Genomic DNA, 12,320 nt, shown 5'->3' with positions numbered 1-12,320 from the left:
GAATGCAAAAACTGTGACACCGCTGTACTATGGCATTTCAAAACCAGAAAACACCTTCATCTTCCTTTTTTCCTCAATTTCTTTACAGAACTCCTCATAGTCAGACTGAAAAGTAAACATGAACAGGAACGGTTCCCTGCAATCGTGCATCTCCTCTTCATCCAGGCCATCACAGAAGCATAACCTCTCCACTGCCCTCCGGCAAGCTTCCCTGTCCATGGTGATGACCTGGGGAAGGGAAAGGCTTCCTTTGAAGGACCTTGTGGTACACCATCTTGCTGCCTCAAAGGTGTCCTCAAGCAGAGAATTCTCCTAATCAAAAATAAAGACAATATTAAAATTACTGCTGTCAAGAGATTAAAAACATATTTTACATTAATTATGTATGATCTGTAAGTAATCTAATCTTTTAATTTAATCTAATAACTGTACATAATATAAGCCTTATTTTCAATGCTAACAGCTAGCCAAACAGCTGATGCTGTGGTCTTTCCAAACTGCAGCACGGAGGTGCGTCTGATACAGGAGAGAAGCTGTCAGCAGCCTTGATGCTCAGCGACACACCCATTACATCCAAATGGTAACAATAACTTTGGAAAAAGTTGCAAGAAGGGTGAAAAAAACAGAGTAAAGATAACAAGGTCGCTGAAATAAACACTGCTGCAGCTAATCTCTCACCGGTCTTGTCACTGTAACGTCAACCATTCAACTTATGAGTTTACATCAACCCTTCAAGAACACCAGCAAGGAGAGTAAAAGAAAAGAAATTGGTTTATTTAAAAGTCCCATAAAGAAGCAGTAGATTAAAAATGATGAACATAATTAAAATATATAACACGTTAATCATGGCTGTAAAAATTAATTGCAAGTAATGGAATTATTTGACACCTCTAATTAAAATAGAGGTTGGAGAAGAAACAATGACAAGAAAAGCCGACAATATATAACGTACTCTGTTCCCTGTGTCCAGCTCTGGCAAGTTCTCAGCCTCTGCTAGAAAGGAAAAAGATTGTGGTTCATAAAAAGCATATTAACAGTGCAGGTTGTAAAAAAGATCAGTTGTGTACAATAATACTTGTTTGAACAATACCTGATGCTGCACAGACTAATTCAGTAAGGCAGGACTTCTTAGGAGGGACCACTTCCAGGCCCTGAAATAAGTGAAGGAATTATGCTTTAGTCTGCAAGCAACAGTTAAACTACAAGAATTAATCAAGTTGTCTCTCACCTGTTTTACTCTTTCCTCTCTCCGTCTTTTTCGTGCCTGCACTCGGTCTTCCTCAGACCTTGGTGATGCAATGACAACATTCATTCACTATGAAAACATTCATGTTACTCTGTTGACACTTGACTGAGCAAAACGTTTTTTTTTTAAATATCTGATATAAAAAAAGTGTGATCATGGAGGACACTTACGGCATGGGGAAGTGTTGCAGCAGAACAAGACACCACCATCTCCTAATTTGCCGCATGTTTTCCTTTGAAAAAGGAAATGCAGTTTCAAATATGTGTTGAAGAATAATATCTTGTGTACATTTGAGCTCAAAAGTTTTGATAATTACATAAACACTGGAAAAGTTGCTGCTTAAGTTTTTATAATAGCAATTTGCATATACTCCAGAATGCTATGAAGAGTGATCAGATGAATTGCATAGTCCTCCTTTGCCATGAAAATGAACTTATTCTCTCAAATTATTCCACTGCACTTCATTGCTGACATTAGAGCTGCTGAGATCATTTTAGTAATCGTCTTGTTCAATTTTGACAAGCACAAGGCTGGATATCATTAAGTCAGGCTGATTGGGTTAGAATGACAGACTTGACATGTTAAACGGAGGTTGATGCTCTAAATCATTGTTCTTCCATTGTTAACCATGGTGACCTGCAAAGAAACACATGCAGCCATCATTGCGTTGCAGAAAAATGGCTTCACAGGCAAAGATATTGAGGCTACTAAGATTGCACCTAACTCAGCAATTTATAAGATCACAAAGAATTTCATTTAAAGAGGTTCCATTCTTTTCAAGAAGGCTTCAGGATGTCCAGTAATGACAGCGAACACCAGGATAATCTCCTAAAGAAGATTTAGCTCTGGGGTCGGAGTGCCACCAGTGCAGAGCTTGCTCGGGAATGGCAGCAGGCAGGTGTGAGTACATCTGCACGCACAGTGAGGCGAAGACTTTTGAAGGATGGCCTGGTGTCAAGAAGGGTAGCAAAGAAGCCACTTCTCTCCAAAACCATCAGGGACAGATGGATCTTCTGCAGAAAGTCTGAATGGACTGCTGAGGACTGGAGCAAAGCCACATTCTCCCATAAAGCCTCTTTCCGATTGTTTGGGGCATCTGGATAAAGGCTTGTCCGGAGAACAACAGGTGAGCGCTCCCATCAGTCCTGTGTCATGCCAACGGTAAAGCATCCTGAGACCATTCATGTGTGTGGCTGCTTCTGATCCAAGGGAGTGGGCTTGCTCAGAGTTTGGCCCCAAAACACAGCCATGAATAAAGAATGGCACCAAAACACCCTCTGACAGCAACTTCTTCCAACAACAGTTTCCTGAAGAACAAAGCATTTTCCAGCACCATGGAGCATCTTGCCATAAGGCAAAAGTGAGAGCCGAGTGGCTCATGGACCAAAACGTTAATCTAAAAGCAGTTTAGCAGCAAACTTTGTGAAAACTAATATTTGTGCCATTCTCAAAACTTTTGGTCATAATTTGTCACAATTCTCACATACCTCTCTGAAGTCACAACTGGCCCCCATTACAATGTACAGCGCATACTGTAAGTCAAGAGGTACTGATTAATTCACAAACATCATGCATATTTTCCCAAGATACAATTCACAGATACAAATAATGTTTTTGATGTAGCAAGCAAACATTTTATATACTAAATAGGTCTTACCATAATAACAAATGCACCACAGTTGTTGGAGGACCCTTGCTTTGTTAGGCCCTGAGGTGTGAATAAGCTCTTTTAATATAAGTATGGCAAGAAAATAGTTGATGTTTGTAAATGCTATGAAGTAATGTCTCACCTGAACATCATTCACGCCAAGCTCCTTCCAGGCGCCAGGGGACAGGCTGTGAGCAATGCGTCTGTGCAAAGAGTAAGCGGAAGTAACTCAATGTAACTGAGCTACATTCAACTTTTGATTCAAATGAAACTGTAGCTACGTTTACATGCACCAAATTTCCTCAATCAAATTGAAAACTTGGTTGATCGGAATTCCTTAATCCACATTCACATGGACACTGAAAAAAAAATTGATCCGGTCATGGTGTGAGAATGAGCATGTGCTGTACTGTCTAATTTCTGGGGGGCGGGGGAATGTAAACAAACACCACATTGTCTGCCCATCCTCTTCCTCTATTTTATTTTCCCATAACTTACATTTTTCAGAGCAGAGGACAGGCGAGCTGACATCACCTTTTCCTCGGGGCAAATGCGCTCCTGCTTGAACGTCTGTCGAGGAAGGAGAAGCGCCTTGCTGAGGTTGTGCGCCTGCGCTTTAGGCTTTAGTTCACCCCATCATTCAGAATAGGTGTGTACATGGACGTCGGTCGGAATGATTAAAGGACTAAACCACCACTCTCAATCAGAATGAAATTTCATTCGGATCAGGCTGCGTTGGATCAATACATTCCGATTGACATGTTTACATGAAGTATTTTCATTCCAATTAGGCGTTCACTATAAATGTGTCCATGTAAACGTAGCTACTTTGAACAAAGAGAAACCGAATAAATAAGAGGTTGGAACTTGGAAGGGGCATGAACAGAATGGCCCAACTCAAATAAAATATAGAGTTCTGTTTCCATCTTTGTCATAAATCAAAATAGTTAACCCTTTCATGCACGAGTTATGATAACCTCAATCAGGATTCTTTTAGGAGTGGTTTCCATTCATCCCTGGGCACTAAAAAAAACAATTTTCTACTCAACGTTTTTGAACCTGTAATTTCAACCAAATTTGTCCACTGTAGCTGACTTTATGCATGAATGGGTTAATGAATGTAATATTTTAGAACAAAAACAGAACCACTGAACAAACAAAAAAAATGACGAGTGGTTTAAAACAGAACTACCACTGTCCAGACATGATGAACCAACGTGCCCTAAAAACCTGAATAGATGGGTTCTACTCTCATCTCTCCAGCCGCTGCCACAGAGGGGATCTAGATAGAAAATCTCCCTATTCTGTGGCCTCAGGATCTGTTAAATGTTCAAATTCAAACGTAACCACATACATTTGGTTGTGAATGTTATTGAAATCCCAACAAAGCTGTAATCCATTCAGTTATAGAAAAACATTTAAATTATATACGAAATAAATCTGCTTATACTGTTTAAGGAAGAAGTATAAATGTATTTACACAGAGTGTCCAATGTCCAGGTACAAAGACTGGGAGAAGAATCCACTCTAGACTGGCTGCGTTGTCCTGTACAAACACATCAATAGGTGAATATGAAATTTTCAAACTTCACTCACAAAAGCAAAAAATTAAATCCAATTACCGGCAGGTGATCCATGTGGTTCATCGATAAAGGTGGGAACCAAGTGGAAATCACAAAGCTGTCTCCAGCAAACAATTTCTCTACCCTCTGTGACATAGAATGTATTAATCTGTTACTCTCAAAATATATTGATTGTTGAACTATACTGTGCAATCCATTGGAATTTAATTCATAAGAGCCATACTACCTTCTCGATCACTTTTAGACAACAGTTCAGAATCTAGTAAAACACAAACACAAATTATCGAAAGTATTAGATAATATCAACACACCATGTCCCTTATGCCTACCATTCCGTCAATGTCCCGCTCCAAACCCAGACTCCAAAAGTCGAAGCGGGTCAGGACGGTTGTATTCACCATTGCAAGATGCTGAGTGGGACTGTTGTTCTCATCCAAGACCTGTGACAGCTAGTGGAAGAAACTAAATCTGTAAACATGAATGTGATTACATAATTGACCGTCAGACAACCACAGAGGTACAGGAAAATAGTTTACCAGTTGTTCCTGACTGGTTTTGAATTTCTGTCCCCAGCATGTTCTGTTTGCTAACAAACCATGAAGACTGGAGAAGTCTCCATCAGGTTTCTGCTCAATGTCATCATTTGCTGGTGAAAAAAAGCAATAACAGAAACAAACATTTGTGAACTGTCACATTTCTCCTTTGAATGATGAGAGAAATTACTCACACTCCTGTCCCTTTGTGTGTTCTTTGCCAGATGACCCTGTTCTCATTCCAGCTGATGGGGAATTGGCTTTAGAAAGTAAAGTTACAAATATTATTGTACAACTTCGATGAAGACAATAAGCGTGCATAAGCGTGCATAAATATACCTAAGACTACCCTTCCATGGCTGTCACACTGCATGGCAACATCTGGAGGAACAATCTTGCTGTATTGTTTTTTCTGTTTTTGGTTTTTTGCCATGTTGTAATGATGAAGTATGTTTCTTTGTAGAAAAATGTGTGTTGATGGGGTAGTCAGATTCAAGAAGTAATTATTCTTTCTCATCCCTGAGAACAGCTGCTCCACACACTGGCTGTTAATGAGACCAGTAAGCTCAGGTACAAGTTCCAGCTTTCTCAGAACCTCCCTCTGGTCTTTGCTGTTACCCTGATGGAACACATCATTCAGAGCAAAATGCTGTGAGGATCCAGTGAGAGGGTGACCTTCTTTGTCAGCTGGCATCTTAGGAAATCTTAGCCAAGGCATGTTGACATGAACTTTGCCCTCTGATGCCTGCTCAATATTCTCTGGGGTGGGAGCCAATAACCTTCCTTGAAAAGGGTCAAAGATTCCTGGCTGCCTGCGGTTGGCATGCAATGCCAGTCCCCTGGCATAATCGTACACTGACACATTGGGAAAGTGTTTCCAGGAAAGCAAGAGATCCACAAAGTCACGTGGACTCTCTGCTCTAAGGTTGAATTTCACAGAATACACAACCCCACATGGACAGGTGATAACTGCCCAACCACCTGTGAAATAACAGGAAAAAAAACTAACATTAGCAGTATGTATAGCTCAACCTACACACACATAGCTAACAACATATAACAAAGTGGTATCTTCAACATTCCATGCAATTTCACTTACCAGAGGCACCCCACACCTTCTCAAACACCTTGTTGTAGGTGACTCTGTTAGACATCCTCTCAGACAACCTGATGACAAGATCCACTTTGGACCCTTTGTCGTCCACACCACACTGTTTGCACAGTGCTCTGACCTGATGTACCTGATTTGAAAATGTAGTGAACTTGATATTAAAAATAAAGCATGAACTTAATTTTGTAAGCATAAATAGGTCAGTTTATAATATCTTATCAATTACTTCACCTTCAAGTTCACAAGTTCATCTGTGAGGCGCTCCACAGTAATTTCATTATCGCCATCATCATCATTCTTCTCATCACTTTCCATTTTGGGGCCTTGCATTTTTTCAAATTCTGTGTTCAACACTGAATTTGAGCTCCGGGTGTGTGGGCCAATCCAGGGGGCCCAGTGATGGTAACTCGGGGGCACAACAAAAGGGTTCTTCTGACCACCTTTTTTAACATGTGTGATAAGTATAAGCTAGTATTATCACATAATATGCCACATAATATATTATAAATCCAACTGTTATGTTTATGGTTCTGTCTTTTGACAAGACTTACATTTAATTAATCCACGACTGATAATTTCTGTGGCCACAGCATCCCAGAAGTTGTTAATGTCCACATGACCATTATAATCATCAGGTGGATTTGGGATTTCACTCACTGTTAAAACACGTTTGTTATTCAGAGCTCAGTTACTAAAAACCCTCACAACACAGATAATGAAGTGCTACTCATTGTATGGTTGGCATGACGTTTCACATTCTACAATTCTGAGAGAGACCAGCTGCTCTACAAAAAAATTAAGTTAAAATATGTAAAATAACAGCCTATAAAACTCACCTGGCATACTAAAAACACCTTTCTTGTGAAGATCCATCACAACAACGGCTGGGCTGTATCCACATGACACACAACTGTAGGTGTATTCATGGTTGGTCAGGGCTTCAAAATGAAGGTAAGCCTGAAGAACTCTCTCCTTGTTTGGAAAGGACACCTTTTCTGTGGTTTCGATTATTTCTATCACTTTGCTGATAGCTGTATGGGTCTAAAAAATTTGGAGAAACAGGAATATTCCAATGTTATAGAATTTAGAAACGAAGGTTCTATTTTTTGTTCCAATCATCATTTGCTTAAACAGTAATGATCTATATTGAATACATTAGACAAATGGAAGAATAAACATTAAGAAATACATATTGATATTATTTACTACTTTCAAAAGTTCAGAGATTGGGTCTCTAAAAAAAAGTAGGTAAAGAAACTAAAATTTATCACAAAATCTAGAAAATCAATTAACCTTTCAGCGAGCACATTATTATATTACATTTGCTCACCTGAAGTGCATTCCTGACCATCAGGCAAAAGTGCAGAGACAGGAAGATGTGATCATCGAAATTGTGGATACCATCCTCCCATTCCTGGTATCTGTAAACCATGCCACAGTTTAGGCATGATTTCCTGTATGTTGATATTCCTAAAAACAGTCAAAACAAAGATCACGGTAAGTGCTTGCATGTCATTTGAGATCAGTAGAACTATTCACCTTAATGTACTTTAATGTACATATAAATGAATTTACCCACTTACTAATAAGAAAATAGCATCATAGAAAGGATTATGATGGTACCAACCTTCAACAACACCTGTGCTTGTAAGGATCTTGCCTTTTGATGTTATCAGTTGTTCGGAAAGTATGTTTTCACATTCTGTACACTTTGTTTCTTTAGGGACAAGGTGCTTCGGAAAGGTGTCCTTTGTTTTTCCATCTCTCGACTGCTCTATGAGAGCCTGAGGCAAATCTGCTGGGAGCTTTTTGTTGGTGAGGAGGTAATCAAGCATCCTTGCAATATGTTTGTCATCTGGTGGATACCCGTCCTCTTCGGCCTCGCTTGCATTTTGATCTGCAGTGGTCTGTGTTGGATTGGGTACCTCTGCCTCTGTGCTCTTCACCTTCCTAAATAGTTCCCTCTTAGTGATGAACAGATGCCACTTAGCGACAGCTTTGTGCATGCATGACTGTCTCGGTTTAGCGCAAGGACAATGCCAGTTGTTTTGTTTTGCGTCATATGACACAGTCACTCTTCCCAACCTGCTATAGTAAGTAATTTTTTTTTCATAAACAGATATATGAAATTTGGATTGTGGGCCACCCACAGTCAGCTGCACTGACAGAGGCACACCCTCTGCATCAGCATTTTCTTGCAAACGCAAGAGGTTGGTTTTACGCTCCTCGCCAAACCATTTATTTTTTACCATTGTTTCCAAGGCCTCAGCAGTTAGTGTCATGGTTTGACAGTCTATGCGTGGGCAGTACAATAGAGATTGTATGTGGTGGCACTCAAATGGCAACATCCCGCTCCTTCGAGCAAAGTCAGCGTTCAGACGACATTGGTCAACCTCACACATGATCTTCTGTATTGGCCCCCAAGTATTTTTAATAACATGTATGGGTGTTGCTGGACCACAAAAAGATTTCTCAACTGCAAAGACCCCATGTTTACTATCAACGCACTGACAGGCCAAAAATCTGTCCTTTGACACAGTCTCAAATTGGTGGGAATGCTTTCTCGTGCAGTGTCTTTTAAAGTTTTTTTTGTTTAATTTCATCTTGCAATGAGGACATGTTAATTGGTTTTGTGCTTGATGCCGAGCTGGGGGCGCTGGATGTTCAGCTGGGGGTGCTGGATGCCCGGCTGGCGTCTCTGGATGTTCAGCTGGGGGCGCTGGATGTTCAGCTGGGGGTGCTGGATGCCCGGCTGGCGTCTCTGGATGTTCACCTGGGGGCACTGGGTGTTCAGCTGGGGGCGCTGGATGCCCGGCTGGGGGTGCTGGATGCCCGGCTGGGGGTGCTGGATGCCCGGCTGGGGGTGCTGGATGTTCAGCTGGGGGTGCTGGATGTTCAGCTGGGGGTGCTGGATGCCCGGCTGGCGTCTCTGGATGTTCACCTGGGGGCGCTGGGTGTTCAGCTGGGGGCGCTGGATGCCTGGCTGGGGGCTCTGGATGTTCACCTGGCGTCTCTGGATGCCTGGCTGGGGGCTCTGGATGTTCACCTGGGGTCTCTGGATGGGGCTCCTCCTCTTGGTGAATTTGTAAATGTCGAAGCAGCTGCATTCTATTTATAATTAATGCTGTGCAATAGCAGCAATGAAAATGTGTTGCCTTCCGACAATTCAACCCACACTTGATCATTGTAAATCCTGTAAGAGCAGAATGAAGGAAACAAGATTCACACTTGTAAAAAAAACAGTAAATTCATTAATTAATTTGTGTAATTTGTAAGATAGGCACCTTTGTGTTTAACTGAAGAATGGCCTTTGATGTGGTATTCAGCCATTGCTTTGACACCCTTGTGTTGACAAAATGGACACTGGAAACATTCACCATCAGTGCATTTTGTAATGAGTAGACTTGTATCACCATCAACGAGAATGCTGATGTGTCTCTATATATCAAAGGGGAAAACAATAGAAATAAAAGCCCCATCAATAGAAATTCACAATAAACAATGTATTACATAACATATGAAATACATTTTTCATTTTACCAACAACATTTCATGTCATGAATACTTAAATGTACTATCGCAACAAGACCAACATCAATGTTCTACACATTACTCAGATGTAAGCTTTCAGAATCTCTAATCCAGTGTTTTTCATCCCTGGTCCTCAAGGCACACTATCTTGCATTTTTCAGGTTTTCCCTGTTTCAGCACAGCTGATTTGAATTGATGGCTGATGAACAAGCTTTTGCTTCACTGCAATCATCTCAATACGGTCTGCTATATCACAGAAACTCCAAAAACATGCAGGGCAGTGTGCCTTGAGGACCAGGGTTGAAAAACACTCCTCTAATTATTATGTTATGAATGGCACCTTTTTAAGTCTGCTTAAGTCACATCATTTACTAATTTGTTGCTAGTTAGGAAAAATGGCTTTACACCATTCTTTCCTTATTCTATATTTAGCATGTAATGACGATTAAAAAACAAAACTAACATTTTCCCTATGTAATGTATAGTATTTCTCCCTCAACAGTAGATCGTGCCAGATATTAATATTGTTCTAAAACTTGAGCTTTAAGTTAAGGTTTATATACAGGTGCTGGCCAGTAAATTAGAATATCATCAAAAGGTTGAAAATATTTCAGTAATTCCATTCAAAACGTGAAACTTGTACATTATATTCATGCAATGCACACAGACCAATGTATTTCCGATGTTTATTACGTTTAATTTTGATATTTATAGGTGACAACCAATGAAAACATCAAATCTGGTATCTCAGAAAATTAGAATATTCTAAAGGCCAATGAAAAAATGTTTGTTTCTCTAATGTTGGCCAACTGAAAAGAATGAACATGAAAAGAATGTGCATGTATAGCACTCAATACTTAGTCGGGGCTCCTTTTGCCTCAATAACTGCAGTAATGCGGCGTGGCATGGACTCGATCAGTCTGTGGCACTGCTCAGGTGTTATGAGAGCCCAGGTTGCTCTGATAGTCGTCTTCAGCTCCTCTGCATTGTTGGGTCTAGCGTATTGCATCCTCCGCTTCACAATACCCCATAGATTTTCTATGGGGTTAAGGTCAGGCGAGTTTGCTGGCCAATCAAGGACAGGGATACCATGGTCCTTGAACCAGGTGCTGGTGGTTTTGGCACTGTGTGCAGGTGCCAAGTCCTGTTGAAAGGTGAAGTCTGCATCCCCATAAAGTTGGTCAGCAGCAGGAAGCATGAAGTGCTCTAAAACTTCCTGGTAGACGGCTGCATTGACCCTGGACCTCAGGAAACAGAGTGGGCCAACACCGGCAGATGACATGGCACCCCACACCATCACTGACGGTGGAAACTTTACACTGGACCTCATGCAACGTGGATTCTGTGCTTCTCCGCTCTTCCTCCAGACTCTGGGTCCTTGATTTCCAAAGGAAATGCAGAACTTGCTTTCATCAGAAAACATAACTTTGGACCACTCAGCATCAGTCCAGTCCTTTTTGTCCTTGGCCCAGGCGAGACGCTTCTTGCGCTGTTTCATGTTCAAGAGTGGCTTGACACACGGAATGCGACACCTGAATCCCATGTCTTTCATGAGTCTCCTCGTGGTGGTTCTTGAAGCGCTGACTCCAGCTGCAGTCCACTCTTTGTGGATCTCCCCCACATTTTTGAATGGGTTTGTCGTCACAATTCTCTGCAGGGTGCGGTTATCCCTAGAGCTTGTACACTTTTTTCTACCACATTTTTTCCGTCCCTTCGCCTGTCTGTTAATGTGCTTGGACACAGAGCTCTGCGAACAGCCAGCTTCTTTAGCAATCACCTTTTGTGTCTTGCCCTCCTTGTGCAAGGTGTCAATGATTGTCTTTTGGACAGCTGTTAAGTCAGAAGTCTTCCCCATGATTGTGGTGCCTTCAAAACAAGACTGAGGGACCTTTTAAAGGCCTTTGCAGGTGTTTTGAGTAAATCAGCTGATTAGAGTGGCAGCAGGTGTCTTCTATATTCAGCCTTTTCAGAATATTCTAATTTTTTGAGATACCAAATTTGGAGTTTTCATTAGTTGTCACTTATGAATATCAAATTTAAATGTAATGAACATTGGAAATACATTGGTCTGTGTGCATTGCATGAATATAATGTACAAGTTTCACGTTTTGAATGGAATTACTGAAATATTTTCAACCTTTTGATGATATTCTAATTTACTGGCCAGCACCTGTAATTACACATATCAGATTAGCACTCTAACCATAATAATAAAGCCCATCAGGTGTAGAACTCAGATACGAACATAAAAAGCTTAAAAACTAACATATTTCCCCCTGTAAAAAATATTTTCCACCAAAAAGTAATCATGACCACACAACATATCTCCCCAAAGCTATAAAAGTGTTCCTACAGGTTTCTTCAACTTAAATTTAAGTCTGTTTAAGCTCTTTCTAAAGCCATATAGAAAATTAATACCTATTTCACGGCACTATCAGCAAAAGGTAAATAAATCCAATTAAAATATTGAACTAGTTTTCATTTATTTATCTATACCAATATATTTTGACAAAACACTGGGTGGGCACTTGGTAGAAGATGGTTATATTTTTAAAAAAATGGTTAAAAATAACGTTCGCCCAACATTGGTCCTCGATATTGTTAAAACAGAGAAAGAAAAATCCTAGCTTACCTCCATTTTGGCAGCTACTTCCCTCTGTCCCGGCAA

The 12,320-nt window shown here is 40.6% G+C and overlaps 1 long non-coding RNA gene across 1 annotated transcript; it reads right to left on the bottom strand.

Moving 5' to 3' along the window:
• Positions 1-1,123: 1,123 nt before the first annotated feature.
• On the bottom strand, positions 1,124-2,778 carry LOC139071623 (uncharacterized). The gene is made up of 3 exons (XR_011521473.1): positions 2,734-2,778; positions 1,417-1,478; positions 1,124-1,286 (listed from the first exon to the last, which is right to left on the bottom strand). It is a non-coding gene; the product is annotated as an uncharacterized lncRNA (long non-coding RNA).
• Between the last annotated feature and the right edge of the window lie 9,542 nt (positions 2,779-12,320).

This window comes from Nothobranchius furzeri, chromosome 9 (genome assembly GCF_043380555.1).
Source record: "Nothobranchius furzeri strain GRZ-AD chromosome 9, NfurGRZ-RIMD1, whole genome shotgun sequence".
Taxonomy (NCBI): Eukaryota; Metazoa; Chordata; class Actinopteri; order Cyprinodontiformes; family Nothobranchiidae; genus Nothobranchius; species Nothobranchius furzeri.
The sequence above is the reverse complement of the archived record's forward strand: the minus strand, read 5'-3'. Positions and strand labels throughout refer to the sequence as shown.